Below are 6,000 nucleotides of genomic sequence, written 5' to 3' on the forward strand. Positions count from 1 at the left end.
CATGCATGGAATTCATCTGTGTACTCTAATCTATCACTCATATCTCTCACGCCCTTTAAAATCGTTTATATTATATACATTCTCTGGATAATATGAATCATAAGCATTAGGTGGCATATAAAAGGTTTTTCTCTCGAACAAAATCCAAAAGCGCAAAAACATACTCACTGGGAGAGACCATTGATAGAATGTTGTTTGTTCATGAAATGAGGAGCCCACCTAAAAAGGTTCTCTGAGCAGTACTGTCCAATCAGTCCCTTAGTGTACCTTATGGGACCTGCCAAAGACAAACAATGGCTCAAGACAGACAACTTAACTTCACCCCAGAACACAGGCAGCCAATGGCAAGATATTACCAACTGAAGAACATTTTATCCATCGGATTTAAGATTCTAATGGTGTATTGTTGTTAGGGTTGCAGAAAAGGACATGCATCGTTTCTCCTGCATAAACAAACCATAACTTTTTTCTGTAGGCACACAAATAATGTTATGGATGGGCAAAACTATTCTTGAGACTTTGCCTAAAAAGGTTGTTTTACAATTATAATTTACTCAGGGGACATGTTCAATTAAGGCGGCACGGATGGTGCAGTGGGTAGCACTGCCGCCTCACAGCAAGGAGGTCCTGGGTTCGAATCCCCGTCGGCCAGGGCCTCTCTGTGCGGAGTTTGCATGTTCTCCCCGTGTCTGCGTGGGTTTCCTCCCGGTACTCCGGTTTCCTCCCACAGTCCAAAGACATGCACGTTAGGTATGAGTGTATGAGTGTATGAGTGTATGAGTGTGTGAGTGTGTGAGTGAATGGTGTGTGTGCCCTGTGATAGACTGGCGACCTGTCCAGGGTGTATTCCTGCCTTTTGCCCAATGTATGCTGGGATAGGCTCCAGCCCCCCTGCGACCCTGATCAGGATAAGCGGGTTCAGATAATGGATGGATCGCCAGGTCGCCAGTCTATCGCAGGGCACACACACAATTCACTCACACACTCATACCTACGGGCAATTTAGACTCTCCAATCAGCCTAACGTGCATGTCTTTGGACTGTGGGAGGAAACCGGAGTACCCGGAGGAAACCCACGCAGACACGGGGAGAACATGCAAACTCCACACAGAGAGGCCCCGGCCGATGGGGATTCGAACCCAGGACCTCCTTGCTGTGAGGCAGCAGTGCTACCCACTGCACTGTTCTTCAAGACTCGTACACACATACAGGCATACAAAGACACCTACACACTTTGTTATTTTCATGAGTTTAAATGGGAAGATTGCATAAACTAATTCAACAGTTGTATGGCGTGCTATATTGGGTCACCAAAACACAGTCAAATAAAATGTCCTGAAATGATCGAGCCATTCAAAATATCGACAGTCTTACAGTTTCGATGATCTTACAGTAAACAATTATTTAAAATAGCAGTACTCAACCCCCGTTTCCAAGTGAAATCTGTGGGTTACTGGGCTTCTAATTTTAGAAGACACCTCATTTCATGAAGGGGGGAGGGGGGGGGGTGGTTGTGGTTGTGTTTAAATGAAAAAGAAACAGACTTCCCAGATTTAAGAGTCATTATTGCAATAACACTCCAGCGGTCAACAGTAAACGAGAACAGGGAGATTCTACTTTCACACGTATTACAATGTAGAAATCAATGTGTAAAGTAATTACACTGCCACTGATATTCTTTAATGATTCAGAAAAAAATTATGAATTCAAATTGAAATTAAAAAAATTGATACACCATTCATTTTTCTTTTCCCTTCTTACCCTCAACCCTTTGAAAGACTTCAACTGTGTACATAAAACCACAAAAATTCACTTTTCAGAAGAAACAAATCACTTACTGTATGTACTGAGGGACAATGGCTTTCAATTTGGACTAATAAACTACACAGAAATAATGACGGACTTGAGTAAATATCTGAATTACAAAGGTGGAAAATAGCTTATTATTATTATTATTATTATTATTATACTATTATAATTATAATCTTCTGGTGACCCTCTTTGCACAGAATTGATGGTATCAGTCATTCAGTGGTATTGAAGAGGAAGCAGTGCTGTAATGGTTTTCGGTGTTTTTACTGAATGGAGTCTCACGTCGGAGAAAGAGCTTTCCTCAGAGAGGTTAAGGTTCAGATAAAAATCTGCTTACTGAAAAAAAGGAACAGAGACACACATTTCTCATGAAAGCATTTAAATCAATTTTATCCCCAGTGTATAGCTAGTTAATCAATGAGCAGGGAACGCTAGGGAACGCTGTGTGTTTCTGTATGGGTCTGAGCAGGGAACGCTAGGGAACGCTGTGTGTTTCTGTATGGGTCTGAGGAGGGAACGCTAGGGAACGCTGTGTGTTTCTGTGTGGGTCTGAGCAGGGAACGCGAGGGAACGCTGTGTGTTTCTGTGTGGGTTTGAGGAGGGAACACAAAGGAATGCTGTGTGTTTCTGTTTGGGTCTGAGCAGGGAACGCTGTGTGTTTCTGTGTGGGTGTGAGCAGGGAACGCTCGGGAATGCTGTGTGTTTCTGTGTGGGTCTGAGCAGGGAACGCAAGGGAACGCTGTGTGTTTCTGTATGGGTCTGAGGAGGGAACGCTAGGGAACGCTGTGTGTTTCTGTGTTGGTCTGAGCAGTGAACGCTAGGGAACGCTATGTGTTTCTGTGTGGGTCTGAGCAGGGAACGCAAGGGAACGCTGTGTGTTTCTGTGTGGGTCTGAGCAGGGAACACAAGGGAATGCTGTGTGTCTCTGTTTAGGTCTGAGCAGGGAACGCTGTGTGTTTCTGTGTGGGTGTGAGCAGGGAACGCTTGGGAATGCTGTGTGTTTCTGTGTGGGTGTGAGCAGGGAACGCTAGGGAATGCTATGTGTTTCTGTGTGGGTCTGAGCAGGGAATGCTGTGTGTTTCTGTGTGGGTCTGAGCAGAGAACGCGAGGGAACGCTGTGTGTTTCTGTATGGGTCTGAGGAGGGAACACTAGGAGACGCTATGTGTTTCTGTGTGGGTATGGGCGGGGAACACAAGGGAACACTGTGTGTTTCTGTGTGGGTCTGAGCAGTGAACGCTGTATGTTTCTGTGTGGGTCTGAGCAGGGAACACTGTGTGTTTCTGTGTGGGTCTGAGCAGGGAACGCTCTGTGTTTCTGTGTGGGTCTGAGCAGGCAACGCTAGGGAACGCTGTGTGTTTCTGTATGGGTCTGAGCAGCGAATGCTAGAGAACGCTGTGTGTTTCTGTTTGGGTCTGAGCAGGGAACGCTGTGTGTTTCTGTATGGGTCTGAGCAGGGAACGCTAGGGAATGCTGTGTATTTCTGTCTGGGTCTGAGCAAGGAACGCTTTGTGTTTCTGTGTCGGTCTGAGCAGGTAATGCTGTGTGTTTCTGTGTGGGTCTGAGCACGGAACGCTAGAAAATGCTATGTGCTTCTGTGTGGGTCTGAGCAGGGAACGCTGTGTGTTTCTGTATGTGTTTGAGCAGGGAACGCTGTGTGTTTCTGTATGTGTTTGAGCAGGGAACGCTAGGGAACGCTGTGTATTTCTGTGTGGTTCTGAGCAGGGAACGCTGTGTGTTTCTGTGTGGGACTGAGCAGGGAACGCTAGGGAACGCTGTGTGTTTCTGTGTGGGTCTGAGCAGGGATCGCTAGGGAACGCTGTGTGTTTCTGTATGGGTCTGAGCAGGGAACGCTAGGGAACGCTGTGTATTTCTGTGTGGTTCTGAGCAGGGAACGTCAGGGAACGCTGTGTGTTTCTGTGTGGGTCTGAGCAGGGAACACTAGGGAACGCTATGTGTTTCTGTGTGGGTCTGAGCAGGGAACGCTGTGTGTTTCTGTATGGGTCAGAGCAGGGAACGCTGTGTGTTTCTGTATGGGTCTGAGTAGGGAACGCTGTGTATTTCTGTGTGGTTCTGAGCAGGGAACGCCAGGGAACGATGTGTGTTTCTGTGTGGGACTGAGCAGGGAACGCTCGGGAACGCTCTGTGTTTCTGTGTGGGTCTGAGCAGAGAACGCTAGGGAACGCTGTGTGTTTCTGTGTGGGTCTGAGCAGGGAACCCGAGGGAACGCTGTGTGTTTCTGTGTGGGTCTGAGCAGGGAACGCTGTGTGTTTCTGTATGGGTCTGAGCAGGGACCGCAGTGTGTTTCTGTATGGGTCTGAGCAGGGAACGCTGTGTATTTCTGTGTGGTTCTGAGCAGGGAACGCCAGGGAACGATGTGTGTTTCTGTGTGGGTCTGAGCAGGGAACGCTCGGGAACGCTCTGTGTTTCTGTGTGGGTCTGAGCAGGGAACGCTCGGGAACGCTCTGTGTTTCTGTGTGGGACTGAGAAGAGAACGCTAGGGAACGCTGTGTGTTTCTGTGTGGGTCTGAGCAGGGAACGCTAGGGAACGCTGTGTGTTTCTGTGTGGGTCTGAGCTGGGAACGCTGTGTGTTTCTGTATGGGTCTGAGCAGGGAACGCTGTGTGTTTCTGTATGGGTCTGAGCAGGGAACGCTCGGGAATGCTGTGTGTTTCTGTGTGGGACTGAGCCGGGAACGCTAGGGAACGCTCTGTGTTTCTGTGTGGGTCTGAGCAGGGAACGCTAGGGAACGCTGTGAGTTTCTGTGTGGGTCTGAGCAGGGAACACTAAGGAACGCTGTGTATTTCTGTGTGGTTCTGAGCAGGGAACGCCAGGGAACGATGTGTGTTTCTGTGTGGGTCTGAGCAGGGAACGCTCGGGAACGCTCTGTGTTTCTGTGTGGGTCTGAGCAGGGAACGCTCGGGAACGCTCTGTGTTTCTGTGTGGGACTGAGAAGAGAACGCTAGGGAACGCTGTGTGTTTCTGTGTGGGTCTGAGCAGGGAACGCTAGGGAACGCTGTGTGTTTCTGTGTGGGTCTGAGCTGGGAACGCTGTGTGTTTCTGTATGGGTCTGAGCAGGGAACGCTGTGTGTTTCTGTATGGGTCTGAGCAGGGAACGCTCGGGAATGCTGTGTGTTTCTGTGTGGGACTGAGCCGGGAACGCTAGGGAACGCTCTGTGTTTCTGTGTGGGTCTGAGCAGGGAACGCTAGGGAACGCTGTGAGTTTCTGTGTGGGTCTGAGCAGGGAACGCGAGGGAACGCTGTGTCTTTCTGTGTGGGTCTGAGCAGTGAACGCAAGGGAACGCTGTGTGTTTCTGTGTGGGACTGAGCAGAGAACGCTAGGGAACGCTGTTTGTTTCTGTGTGGGTCTGAGCAGGGAACGCTAGGGAACGCTGTGTGTTTCTGTGTGGGTCTGAGCTGGGAACGCTATGTGTTTCTGTATGGGTCTGAGCAGGGAACGCTGTGTGTTTCTGTATGGGTCTGAGCAGGGAACGCTCGGGACTGCTGTGTGTTTCTGTGTGGGACTGAGCAGGGAACGCTAGGGAACGCTCTGTGTTTCTGTGTGGGTCTGAGCAGGGAACGCTAGGGAACGCTGTGAGTTTCTGTGTGGGTCTGAGCAGGGAACGCGAGGGAACGCTGTGTCTTTCTGTGTGGGTCTGAGCAGGGAACGCTCTGTGTTTCTGTATGGTTCTGAGCAGGGAACGCTAGGGAACGCTGTGTATTTCTGTGTGGTTCTGAGCAGGGAACGCTAGGGAACGCTGTGTGTTTCTGTATGGGTCTGAGCAGGGAACGCTAGGGAACGCTGTGTATTTCTGTGTGGTTCTGAGCAGGGAACGCTAGGGAACGCTCTGTGTTTCTGTGTGGGTCTGAGCAAGGAACGCTCGGGAACGCTCTGTGTTTCTGTGTGGCACTGAGCAGAGAACGCTAGGGAACGCTGTGTGTTTCTGTATGGGTCTGAGCAGGGAACGCTCGGGAATGCTGTGTATTTCTATCTGGGTCTGAGCAGGGAACGCTGTGCGTTTCTGTGTGGGTCTGAGCAGGTAATGCTGTGTGTTTCTGTGTGGGTCTGAGTAGGGAACGCGAGGGAACGCTGTGTGTTTCTGTATGGGTCTGAGGAGGGAACACTAGGAGACGCTATGTGTTTCTGTGTGGGTATGGGCAGGGAACACAAGGGAACACTGTGTGTTTCTG

Source organism: Conger conger, chromosome 9 (genome assembly GCF_963514075.1).
Source record: "Conger conger chromosome 9, fConCon1.1, whole genome shotgun sequence".
In the NCBI taxonomy this organism is placed as follows: domain Eukaryota; kingdom Metazoa; phylum Chordata; class Actinopteri; order Anguilliformes; family Congridae; genus Conger; species Conger conger.